At 35.1% G+C, this 13,276-nt stretch overlaps 1 long non-coding RNA gene across 1 annotated transcript; it reads left to right on the forward strand.

Annotated features, from left to right (window-relative positions):
- Positions 1-516: 516 nt before the first annotated feature.
- Positions 517-12,739, forward strand: LOC124628190 (uncharacterized). Its single transcript, XR_006982558.2, has 3 exons — positions 517-651; positions 7,883-7,976; positions 8,153-12,739. It is a non-coding gene; the product is annotated as an uncharacterized LOC124628190 (long non-coding RNA).
- The last annotated feature ends 537 nt before the right edge of the window (positions 12,740-13,276 follow it).

Raw genomic sequence — 13,276 nt, forward strand, 5'->3', positions numbered from 1 at the left:
GATGACAAAAACAAAACATTTTCAAAGAAAGTTGTCTGAAATTAGGAAATGCCCAATTCTGCACAAGAATCTTAGACAATTCACTCATACTGTAAATATGTATTGTGCAAAAAGATGAAGTGAGATACAATGGATATAAAAAGTCTACACACCCCTGTTGAAATGGCAGCTTTTTGTGAATTAAAAGAATGACACTAAGATATATCATGTCAGATCTTTTCCCACCTTTAATATAAAATCGCAAAGCATAAAAATAAAGTGAAAAATGATGAAAATTCTGGGATCATAAATACAAATGAAACAACAACAACAACAACAAAAAACCCTCTAAAATATGGGAATGTTTCAGCAAGTGTAAACCTGCTCGTAGCCTTTGGCCTTTTTCATGTTTGCATGGTTTTCAAACAGCACATGATACAGGAAAACGTCATGGAAATCCTTGTTTTTTTTCAACGACACCCATGCTGTTAAACGAATGCCAAGATGCCAAGTAATTCACTAAATTAGGGGGTGGAAGTGTAAAACCACAGCATGCACTGAAACCAAGCATCTAAACACAGAGGTGAAAGATGTTTATCATGGGAAACACAGGCTGCCATTCAGGTGTGGAATGTTTACGCGTCACACACAGAAGTACATTAGTCAAGATCAGTAAGTAAATCTGGACCTGTACATAACTGTTTTCAAAAAGAATTAAACATTGCACAACAGTAAATATAAAACTGTTAATTAATACTATTAATGAATAGTATCACTTTATGCATTTTTTATTTATTTAATTGTATGGAGACAGCATCTTATGATGACCCTGCTTATATTAAGGACTGAATTATGGATAAAATGATGAACTACATTTAAAGTAAGCTGTAAGTGCAGCAAATGAGTGCTCAGTCAACTTATCCTTCAAACCATGTACGCTTTCCTTACAGGATCAACAAATACTTTTTTTATTATTATTAATTTGACAATTCAAAACAGTGAAATAAAAGTGAGATAAAATAGCTTTTATCCTGCCCACACTTTATAATGTCATAACTTCAACTAATTATCTCATGGATACTTTAAGTTTCATACAACTAATTGTTGGAGCACAATATATATATATATATATATATATATATATATATATATATATATATATATATATATATATATATATATATATATATATATATATATTAAGTTAAAGTTAAAGTATCATGTGCTGGATGAAGTGCTATTTTAGAAGCTCCTGAATAATGAGGGTGGAATCCATATTGTTAAAATAAGCCAATTTTGCAGTGAATAATGTGATGATTATAATTAGGACTATGTAAAAATGTAGTATCAATATACTAGACTCCTGTTAGATATTTCAGTGCTTGCCGTTTTCTCTTTCATTTCTCATCATATTAGTCTCTCTCTTTTTTTTTTTAATTAATTGTCTCTTGCTATTATATTACATCATATTACTTTTGACAGCCAAAAATTTTAGGCTTAAATGCAAGTGCTCCTGTGTGAAGGCAGTGGGCAAAATGAAATGTTATGACCCTGTCAAAAAAAAAAACATGGCAACCTCAGATGATTGAACTACATACAGGTCATTTGAACCCAGAAAATGTAACCTGTCTCTGAATACACATAACTTTGTCCACATAAAAAGTGATGTAACTTTAAGACTTAAATCACTGATTTAGAATAGAGGGCCCTTAGTCTAGTAACACTGAAAGCCTGTGAAACACCTGCTAAGCTACACATCATGTGAAACAGTATGTGTACTGTCTGAAATATCCCTGTATAATTATTTTACCAACAATCAACATTGCTTACAATTAGGTATTAGCAAGAAATGGAGGCTAACAAAAATCTCCTCACTCATAGCGATGATGCTACCATTTTACAGGAACTCTAATTCAAGTGGTTCTTGAGAAGTGGTAGCTGTGGTGATATCACTAACCAGGATGTTTACATTCATTGCAAAGAGTTTGCTAATTCTCTATGTAATTAAAAAAAAATGAAAAAGGGAAAAATAGTAGGGCAAGGGGTACAGGAAGTAAGCCTCTTTTTTTTTTTAACCTTTTCACACTACTAAAAATATTAGTAAGTGGAAATACCTTGAATATGGTCAAATGTATCTAGTATTTCCTATTATAAGTTTACAATAAAGCAAATATAAGATTATGAAATCTATTTCAAACCAGTTGTACTAATGTCAAGCTTGAAATAGTCTGGTTCTATTGGCAGATAGTTGTACTAATTTTAAGCATTTATTTCTTAAAAAAAGAAGCAAAATTATCTGCCAACAGAATAAGAAACTGACTAGCTTCAAATGATTAATAATGTCTAGAAATATGTTTAATGATGTTATATTGGGTTTATTGTAATCTTATAATAAGAAATATTAGATAGATTTGACTATATTCAAGATATTTTCACTTGCTAAGATGATTTTTTTGCAGTGCAGTTAAAGTAACTACATAATGTTTACATGATTTAGAAAAAAAATCTATGTTGTGTTGCATTTCACCTAAAATACTTGTTTATGAGGAAGGGGCTGCAAAATTTATTGCCACACTCACACAAATACACACAATGCTGATTGCTCACTTGAACAAGTCTAGGCTTGCATGTGGTCTGACTGAATTCTGGCCTTGACTCATTTCTGTCTGGATGTTGCAGGAATTTCCCTCTTTCCTCAATTCTCCTTCCTAAGCAGTGGTTTCCTACACTAAGCTTTTTTGTGACCGTTGTGTGTGTGTGTGTGGGGTGGGGGGGGGGGGGGGGGTTTGAGGGGGCTACATGCTGGTAAAGGTGACTCTGTGATTTGTGGTCAGTGTGATTACAAGCACTGATGATATTTACATTACAGGTTAAATAATTCATAATAAAAGAGCATGAATCAGTTTGCATGCAGTAAAGAGTTACACACAGTACTGCCTACATAGATTTCTGAAAGTATTGTTATATTTTTGAAAGTACAGAAATATAAGGTGTAATAGAAACTGTCATTTATCATGCTCTTCCTCAAATTATTGGAATAATTTTTACATTTAGCTTATAATTAGTCCCTCCTGTGCTGTAAAAACCAGCAGATAGTGAAAACTGATACCTTGCCTTGTCATCACTTTGTAAGTTTTAATGCCTGAGGTACAAAAACCATCACCTGCAAGTCCTGTGTATGAGCATTACTTTTGACGTAGGTGTGATGTTCACACATGCATTGTAGACTAAATTTCAAAATGACCTGAATTACTACATGTCCCATTAATCACATACTCCTGTTAAAATATATATTGGTGTGTGATTTTATTTCAGAAAAGTTGTATAACGGTCTGATTTTTTTTTTTTTTGCTTCATGTTGAATAAGTGCTGCATTTATGTCATGTAAACACAGATGACAGGAAGTTCTTTTTCAATATCCATGTTTTGAAAGAATTTTCACAACACACATTATATTAAAAAAGAAAAAAAGAAAAAGAATTAGACATTAGGAAGAAGTCCGGGGACTGCCTATTTAAACTACTGTAGGTTGTATATGTCAAATCAACCTAGCGTAGCACATGGAGTGTCCTGATACTCATATGTAACTCATACTTTTTATCCATTACTAATATATTATTGAGTTTGTAGGATTTTATTTGATACAAAAAAAATAATAAATACATGTTTGAACATGTCTTCCAAGTCAATATTTGCATCAGTCACTGCAGAAGCCAGAAACATGTATAATGTACCTCCTTTACTCTATATGTACTACACATGTGTTTGCACTGAAAACCTGTTTCGAGATTTCTTACGTGATTTTAGTGGTTGGCTTCGCTTCCATATGCCCAATTATACACTAAGCATGTACAGTGCCCACCACTAATATTGGCACTCTTGTTAAATATGATCAAAGAAGGCTGTGAAAAATTGTCTTTATTGATTAACCCTTTGATCTTTTGTTCAAATAATTCACAAAAATTCTCTGCTCTCATGGATATCAAGCAATCGCAAACACAACACAGGTTTATATTTTAAAAATATATTTGTTAAATATAGTGCAACATTTATTGGCACCCCTGTGAATTCATATGAGAAAAATATATTTGAAGCATATGCCTAATGATATTTTACATTTTTAGTACATCTGGGTGACTAGGAACAGGAAATTGTTCAACCATGACTTCTTGTTTCACAGGGGTATAAATATGAGATAACTCATAGGCCAAATTCCCTTAGTCATTCATAAGAATGGGTAAGACCAAGGAATAAAGCTATGATGTGCGGCGAAAGGTTGATGAGCTTCACAAAATGAGAAGTGGCTATAAGAAAATAGCACAGAAGAGGATGGTTCGAGTGGCCAAAAAAACTACAAAGACCACAGCTGGAGAATTGCAGAAGTTAGCTGCGTCTTGGGGTCAGAAAGTCTCCAAAACTACAATCTGAACTCACCAACGTCACCACAAGTTGTTTGGAAGGGTTTCAAGAAAAAGCCTATACTCTCAACAAAAAACAAACTCAAGCGTCAGTTTGCCAGACACTACTGGAACTTCATACAGATTTTAAATGAAAACCTGACTTAAAATGGGCTGTGGTTGGATCTTCCAACAGGACCTCGACATTTGAAGGATCTGGAGAGATTCTGTATGGAGGAATCATCTCAGATCCCTTGCCATGTATTCTCCTATCTCATGAGGCATTAGAGGAGAAGACTCAGAGCTGTTATTTTGGCAAAGGGAGGTAGCACAAAGCATTGACTTAAAGGGTACCAATTGTTGCACAACTATATTTAACAAAGATTTTTTTGATAAACCTCTATTTTGTTTGCAATTGTTGATATCAGTGAAAGCAGAGTATGTTTGTGATTCTTTTGTAACAAAAGATCAAAAGGTTCAACAATAAAGACAATTTTTAAGAACCTTCTTTATTCAAATATCCCAATGCGCCAAAATTAGTGGACGGCACTGTATCATATGACAAATATTACCCATACTTTATGTTCCATTAAAGGTTAATTGGGTAGAATCTGCACTCTACCATGTACAAGGTAAACTACAAAAAAAATCTCAATGATTTGTTTACTCCATTATCCCACCTCCCACCCTTGCCCAATGTACACAAAGCCCCTTATTTGTCAATTGATTGTTTTATTTATTTATTTTATTTTATTTTTTATTTCACCATGATTGTGTTTCTGAGTAGTAGAGACGAGGGTAGATTGAAAAGCCCTTGGGTTGACTCAGGTATATAAACAAAATAAAATCCACTGAATCCAGCACTGACCCACTTTTTTTCAGGCGTACCATACATTTCCTTTGATTGCATTGTTTAAAACATATATATTTAATCATGTTTCTCAGATATTTACATGTTATTTATAATAGTAAAAACATTCAAAATATTTTCCATTGCACCTTTAAACCACAGGACTGCTCTTATCTGTACCATCAGACTACAATAAAAAAAATTAAAAAATTCAACCACAGCAGGCATTTGGCTAACCTGAAAGAACTCATTCATCACAAGTCCCCCAATGACATCTGAATTCAGTGCAGTTTTTATAGTTTGTCAGTGGCACCTCACTATTGCTGTGTCTCAGAATGGTGCCTGCAGAAAGGAAATTACAATTAGCTAAATATATGATACAGAGGTGTAACTTGTGTGGGTTGCATGTTAAATTAGCCATGATTATTTCCTGAGTAATCAAAACCAACAGTAATTACAGCAGTGTTTGGCACTGGTTGACAAACCTCAGCATTTAGCCTGCAAAGTATCTTTGCCCATCTTTATATAGAGCGTGGTATTTAAATATGTATTTGAATTATATACACATCACAATAAATGTATTTTTATTTTTATTTTCATCTATGCTGTATTTAATACATTGGAAAATGTATGAAAAAAAAGCAATTTCGCCAATGTTTTTTATTTTATTTAACTTTTGTAAACTTATTCGTCATGGGTTAGATTTGCCTTTCAAAGCAAGATATGGTTTGATATATATATATATATATATATATATATATATATATATATATATATATAAACACACACACACACACACACATATATATATATATATATATATATATATATATATATATATATATACACACACACACACACACACATATATATAAAATCTCACACATTCAAAACACAAAAATACAGATTTTAATTAAAAATTACTTCAGAGGTGAAGTATCCAGGATTCCCAGGCAAATAAACAAATTTTAATAAACTGACAAGACAAATAAAAAAGTATTTATGTTAGTCTCTAAAATAGATTTTCGACAGTGATGTTAAACACTTGGTGCTCATTATATATTATATATGTCTAGCAATCTACAATATCAAAATCTTGGAATTATATCTCTGTGCAAGGCACTTGAGATCTTCCACTCCAACCATGACAAACCATGTCTCGACAGAAATCTCTTTGTACACAAGGGCATTGTCATACTATAACACCTTTGGGAGTTTTAGTGCCAGTGAAGGGAAATTGTAATGTTACAGCATACAAAGACATGCTATATAATTGTGTGATTCTAACTTTGTGGCAACAGTTTGGGGAAGACCCATACAGTCAAGTGTCCAGAAACGTTTGGTCATGTAGTGTATGTTAAAATCACAGAATCAGCAGCTAGAACTTTATAAATCCTAGGTTTCTTACTTTCTAACATATGAATAGAGCATCATTTCATACATTTATCCTAGTTGGTACACAGGACTGCCTAGAAGCCCATGGCCTTAAAAACTCATCTTTGCAATGCATTTGAGATAATCTCTGACTTTATTGGTGCAAGAATCTGTGGAGATCAGAAAGATCAATCCATCACACAGAGGAAACAGAGCTTAAGAAGATCTTCAAGCAATAGACGGTAAAAGTCATGGGAAGCATGCACTATGTTCCCCTTCACCCAGAAGTTATTTTAAAATACCTTTTGTGGGAGGAGAAGTCTTGCTTTTTACACACACACACACACACACACACACACACACACACACACACATGAACATATAGACATGTGCGTTATGAAAATATTTTGCAGAACTTCTTACAGGCCAGACTACATAGTCATCTGATCACCATCAACACAAATGCTTTGACTAATTTCTCCCAAGGTCATCAGATAAAGTGGTTTATTTTGGTTTTAGTGTTTTTTATGTTAGTCATTTTCAAACAATCAAAAATGTTACATAAAATGAAGTGATACTGAACAATGAAAAGCTACAGTATATCTTTAAACAGGTGCTACTGCAGCCTTAACACTTCATGATGTTATGTTAACTATCAACATTTCTACATTTCCATTCAGGAAAAAAGACAGACATTGTCTTTAAAGTCTATCCTAGTAGCAAAGCAGAAATCTTTGCAGAAATAATTTAATGCTTCAGGGAAAGGGGGAATGTGTTGGGGTTTGGTGAGGGCAATGAGGAGTGAATTAAGAGCAATTTAAAAAAAAAAAAAAAAGAGCAAGATAAAGCACAATGAGAATTTAGAGAAACAGCTCAAAGCCTTGTCTGGTCTCAATGAAATGATGGGCAGGTGTATGAAGAACCAGGACATTAACTTTGATCAATTAAATGGGATACATGGGAGGTTTCTAATTGTATTCTCTTGCCTAAAAGAATTTATAGATACACAGCTACATTTGAGTAAACATATGGAACGGGTCACTGTCAATTATTTAAGCACTTATCATCAAAAATTTTACTTACCTACTTTACATCTTGACTTGTGACTTGTATGCGTATTGTTTCTGTACCCTAAGCTTGAGTTAACTAAATTAACACTAGTTTTCATTTCTTTATATACAAATGAAATACACATAATGATTTCATCTTGCAATTATTTCTTCTGTTGCTCATATTGTTTAACTGTATGTTGTGCATAACTGTTTTGCCACTTCTGTTTCAGCAACAACTTAAGTTGCAGAAAACAGCTCCCGTGATCATCAGCCCACAACATTACCACATGACTTGTAGTCAAGTTCACAGTGACCTGATTACTGGTAGAATTCAACTGTTTTCAATCACAGTAGTCCTTTAAATAACCCAGACTCTCTTTGTTATTGATTGCCTGATTATTTGACTGCTTCATGTTGCTGAGTTTGTCTAGATCTTTTTTCCCCTTCTACATTGGTTTTAATTAAACAAGAAGACGTGCGCTTCCATTTATCTGTTGCAGAAGTCTTCACTGCTAACACGGACACAGCAGGCTTCAGTGAATCAACTCTGTTGAAGGTTGTGTAACCAGTGAACAGCAACAACAAAAATTGGCTATACACATAACGGTAAATAGCTTTTCCAGGTAAAAAAGGAACCAACCCACATTTCACAATTTTCCCAGATTTCGCAGACTTGTCCCACAAAATTACTGAGTTGGCTTACTGGCCATTCACCTACACAAACTTTTTGACCTGTCAGCTCAGGAACAGCACCCCCCTACCTCAACACTCTCTTGAAGGCTTACATTCCCTCACGCAATCTGCAATCGATTAACAACCGGCACTTAGTAGTGCCTTCTCTGTGTGGCTCAAGGTTACTTTCCAGAACCTTCACACTAACTGTCCCTCAGTGGTGAAATGAACTTCCAACCCCACTCCGGACTGCAGAATCTGTCACTATCTTCAAAAAACAGCTAAAGACTTATCTCTTCCGTGAGCATGTAACTAACCCCTAAAATGCTAACCCCACATTATCCTTTAAAAAAAAAAAAGAAATTTACACTAGCTCTTACACCCCTATTCTGCGCACTTTGCGTTTCTAGAACTCAATTAAAAGATCTTGCATGTTAGCACTGCTTGTATTGTTCTCCACTTGATATATATCGCTTTGCTTGTATTTCCTCATTTGTAAGTTATTTTGGATAAATGCATCTGCTAAATGAATAAATGTAAATGTAAGCTGTCACAGGTTAACTCAGGGGTTCCCAAACTTTTCCATGGCAAGGCCCCCCAGATGGCATTAAAATTTGACCAAGGCCTTCCTTTTGCAAGATGTCTTTAAAACATATTAAAAATACAGACTTCTGAATATATCCCCCCTTTTTTATTATTAATAATTACATCTTACATCTTTACATTACAATACATTAGGAATTGATTTTGTGTGTGTGTGTGTGTGTGTGTGTGTGTGTGTGGTTGTCTGAGAGTGAGAAATAGAAAACATACATTTATTTATTTTTCACACCAAATTGTTGAGGCCCTCCGCATGCCCCCTGACGGCCCCCACTTTGAAAACCACTGGGTTAACTAAGTTAACAGCCAAAGAATGTAAGTATCATCTGGAGCAAGGTGTCTGCTTCTACTGTGGAGAGACAACCCACTGTGTCTCAACAATTCAGATGTTAAACAACCACATGATAATGTGGTGTGTATGCTTTGTATTGCATTATTTCACCCAAATCACTCTGAATTTCTGTCTTGCTCAAGCATTCACATACTCCCTGTCCTCTTGCAGCACACACTTGCACTGAAGTGGCTGACAACTTCATAAATCTCAACACAATTCACCCACTAAAGGTTCAAGTCTTCATCCATAAATACATTACTGTGACCTGGACCAAATGACAGCAAAATATAGATACCCATAGCCTCTTCTGCCCTTAGATCTGAAAGAGCTCAACAGCCAGCATCTTCAAGAAAACCCCAACCGAGTTCGCATCAGAGCAGATAAGGAATGAAAGACAGCATTCAGCATAACCCCCAGGTCACTATGAATAACTGGTAATGCCATTCAGATTGCTCAATACCCCCTGTCTCTTCCAGGCATTTATTAATGCTGTGCTCGGAGACATATTTGGAAAATTTAGGCCATTGCCTAAAATGATGATATTTTAATTTATCCCATTTCCATAACTCAAATCCAGGACTACATCATCAGTCAAGAGGATGCTGACACTGACAATGCCAAGGTCCAAGTAGTAGCAGAGTGGCCCACAGAGATTCCTAGGGTTTTAGAAACTTCAGCGTCATTGTAAACCATCTCACATCACTCCTTAAGAAAGGATTAAATATACCACTCTAGAACACCAAAGCAGATTATACATTCAATACCACTACCTGCAAACAACTTCAAACCTCAAATGGGACTTTTTCTTTAGATGCGGCCAAGTTTGACTTGTTGAAAACATGTTGATAGTGTGCATGGCCAAGAACATTTTTGATCTTATAACTATTTCATTGTAATTGTAGTTCCAATGATGCGTGGCAAAGTTCAGGGACTGTATTTTGTGGGATGGTCCGAGGAGACAATTCTTTCTTGCAACCCTTCCAAATGATCTCAGCATGTCTAATAGTTGATTTTGAGACATTGATTTCCTCTATCATCTTCCCCACTGTCAGGAGGGCAGTATGTTTTTCTGAATAGTTTTCAACTGTACCAAGCTCATGGCCATGGTTGTACTGAATTTGTAACTGCTTATAGCTATATTTTTTTATATCCATTAAATGGCTTGTGCAGGACAAGTTTTGTGTTGAAAGCTTGTTGGATCTCCCTATGGTGATGATAAAGGATTAAAAAGGGATTTTAAATATGTGCAATTTTACATGGTGTCCCAAAAGTCTCCATACATAGGGGACTATGTATGCCAGCACCATGTCGGCTGTACCTTTGCCATGGATGTTTGAGGATGTCCAGTTCTTTTTGAAATTTGTTAATACGTTTAGCAACAGTGTTGTGTGAGATGTGCTTCCTGTTAAAGTCCATCGCAACCCTGCAACAGCTTCCCGATCCAGCCATGAGAATGATTTCAATATGTTCTTCTTTTGTCAAAGGCATTCTGAAAGGCTATCTGAAAAATACATACATTTTTATACATATAAGTATGTGCTAAAATGTTGGAAGACATTTTTTTTTTTTTTACTTTTTAGTCAGTACACGTAGATGACCACCTGTGCACACAGCCACTTAGTCACTTGTGCTTTATTTGTCAGTTAAAAAAACATGCATTGCTTCCAGGTAATAGCTGCTAAAGAGGTGCATACACCCTCCCTCACTATGAACACAATTCATTAGAACCTGTGGTCCAATATTCAGTAAATTTCTACATAGTGGTCACATACCAGCTTATTCATGCCAACCACACATATGAGACAGCTGCTCTAAAAAAAGCTGTGGCTGTGCATTTCTGACCACTTGGCATAAGCTGATGTCAGGGAAAAGTCCTGTATCAAACTTACACTGGTCATATGTGGTTTTCATTCTGTTTTTGTAAAAAGAAAAAATCCCCTAAAACACATTTGTCTTGTGTTAAACAGCACTACACTTACGTCATATAAACACAGAGCATAATAGGAAGGGATTTTCACTGACCGTGTTTATTAACAATGTTCACAATACATGTATTACATATCAAAAGGAGGAAGGATATGCATTTTGGACAAATACAACAGACCTTGGATGGTCTTATTATGTCTTGTATAGCTCAAAAATCCCTAGAAGTCTATTTTCCACATTAAATTCAATTGCATACTGTAACATAGAAACAAAAAAATTACTAAAATATTTTAAATATGGGTCTAAATGCAACCGTCCTGTTAATGTCATCATGGCCATTTATGAATGTTGACATGCCTTAGAAAATTACTTTTGTATCTGTAGTTAATTATACAGCCATTAATTATTTTAATACAAACCAATGTGCCAAATATAATATAAAGTCTCATGGGAGTACTTTTTTCCTTGCCTGATGCTTATTTGCAAAGTTAAGCGAAGTGTTTGTGTGCATTCAGAATCTGAGTGGGATTTGGTCTAAATGAGAAGGGTAGGGCATATTCTGCTGCTGTGGTTCTTTTATAGCCCAACTTCCCTGCCTGCAGTTTTTAAAGAATAATTTTAATGCATGAAAGGGTGGTTTTTAAAGAAATGAAGCTGCAGGCAATAACTTTTCCTCACTATTTTTAGAATTGAACCCCTAAAACTGAAGTGTATAGATAAATTCTTAAGGCCCATAACCAAGGTAAATCCAACAAACCATCCTGGACTTTTGTTATGTAAGCAAACAGCAGCTAGGCCACACTGCCTCTGGATTGTCTCATCTAAAATGTGTAAAATGTGGTCAGCCAATACCCTCATCTTGTATACTTTGCACGTTCACATAATGGATGTAAACTGCTGTTGCCAAATGAGGGGGTGAATATTATCGTTGCCAAACAAAGATGTGAATTTGTTTACAGCAGAGCCAGGCCTTTTAGAGCAGAGAAACAAAACCATGGTGCCATCCGGTGCAGCCCCAGAGCCAATTTCATTAAGCATTTGACGCCAAGCTTAAACAGTGGCAGATGTTGATGTTTTTCTTGGGCTTTAGAAATGTCTAAGGTAAAAATAGAATAAGATATATACGGTTGTGTCTAAATGGTGTCAAATAGCCTAAGCTGAAATGAGTATATATACACAGTACATACTATATTATCATAGTAAAAACCGTATATTCCTTATGTAATATGTAAAGGCTTTGTTTACAAACATTATATGGCCTAGTATTCTTACCAAAATAACAATGGCAAGGAAGTCACTGAAAACCATGAGCAAAGTTTCATGAGTCATAACCCAATGATTTTATAATCTTTGTCAGTGTCTGGAAGTGGCTTATGAAAGGGTGTGTTGTAATCCTTATAACCAAGTGCTGCTACTTTAAATGGCAGAAACTGGATTTGAAGGTCTTTGAGTCTTGTGTTAAAATGCATTTTATATGGATATTTCTCTTGAGGAACCCACTTTCCACTTCAAAGTCATGATGGCTTTTGTACGGTTGAATAATAAAGTATTCATGTTCCCATCTGAAAATCTATGGACATGATCTATTGTTATTATATGTTTACACACACACACACACACACACACACACACACACACACACACACACACACACACACACACATATACACATATTGTAATTACAATGCATCATTATAATTCTGACCCTCATGTGGCAAGTGAAGCAAAAGGAAGGGCAAAATGAAAGACATAATTAATACAGGTTCTGCTGTTATGGTATGTGCAAAGCAAAAGAGAACGCAAATCATGGCACTTCCTTAGAAAAGTACACCTTTACTCTCATACATTTTGATACACAGGTTCTCTGTTTGTAGACATGGGTAATGCTAAGAAGCCACTCCATTCTACACAAAGATTTGGTTCCTAACTGGGCTCTACTTTGCCTCATAAAAGGGTTCCTAAAAAGGTTCTATTTCTTTCTTTCTTTCTGACAGGGAAAAACACTGTCAGAAACCTTTGAGCATTCCCCTAGCAGGATAAAGTGTAGAACTCATAAGAGTTCTAGACTGAACCTTTTTCATTGTGAGTGCAC

Source organism: Ictalurus punctatus, chromosome 5 (genome assembly GCF_001660625.3).
Source record: "Ictalurus punctatus breed USDA103 chromosome 5, Coco_2.0, whole genome shotgun sequence".
Lineage (NCBI taxonomy): Eukaryota > Metazoa > Chordata > Actinopteri > Siluriformes > Ictaluridae > Ictalurus > Ictalurus punctatus.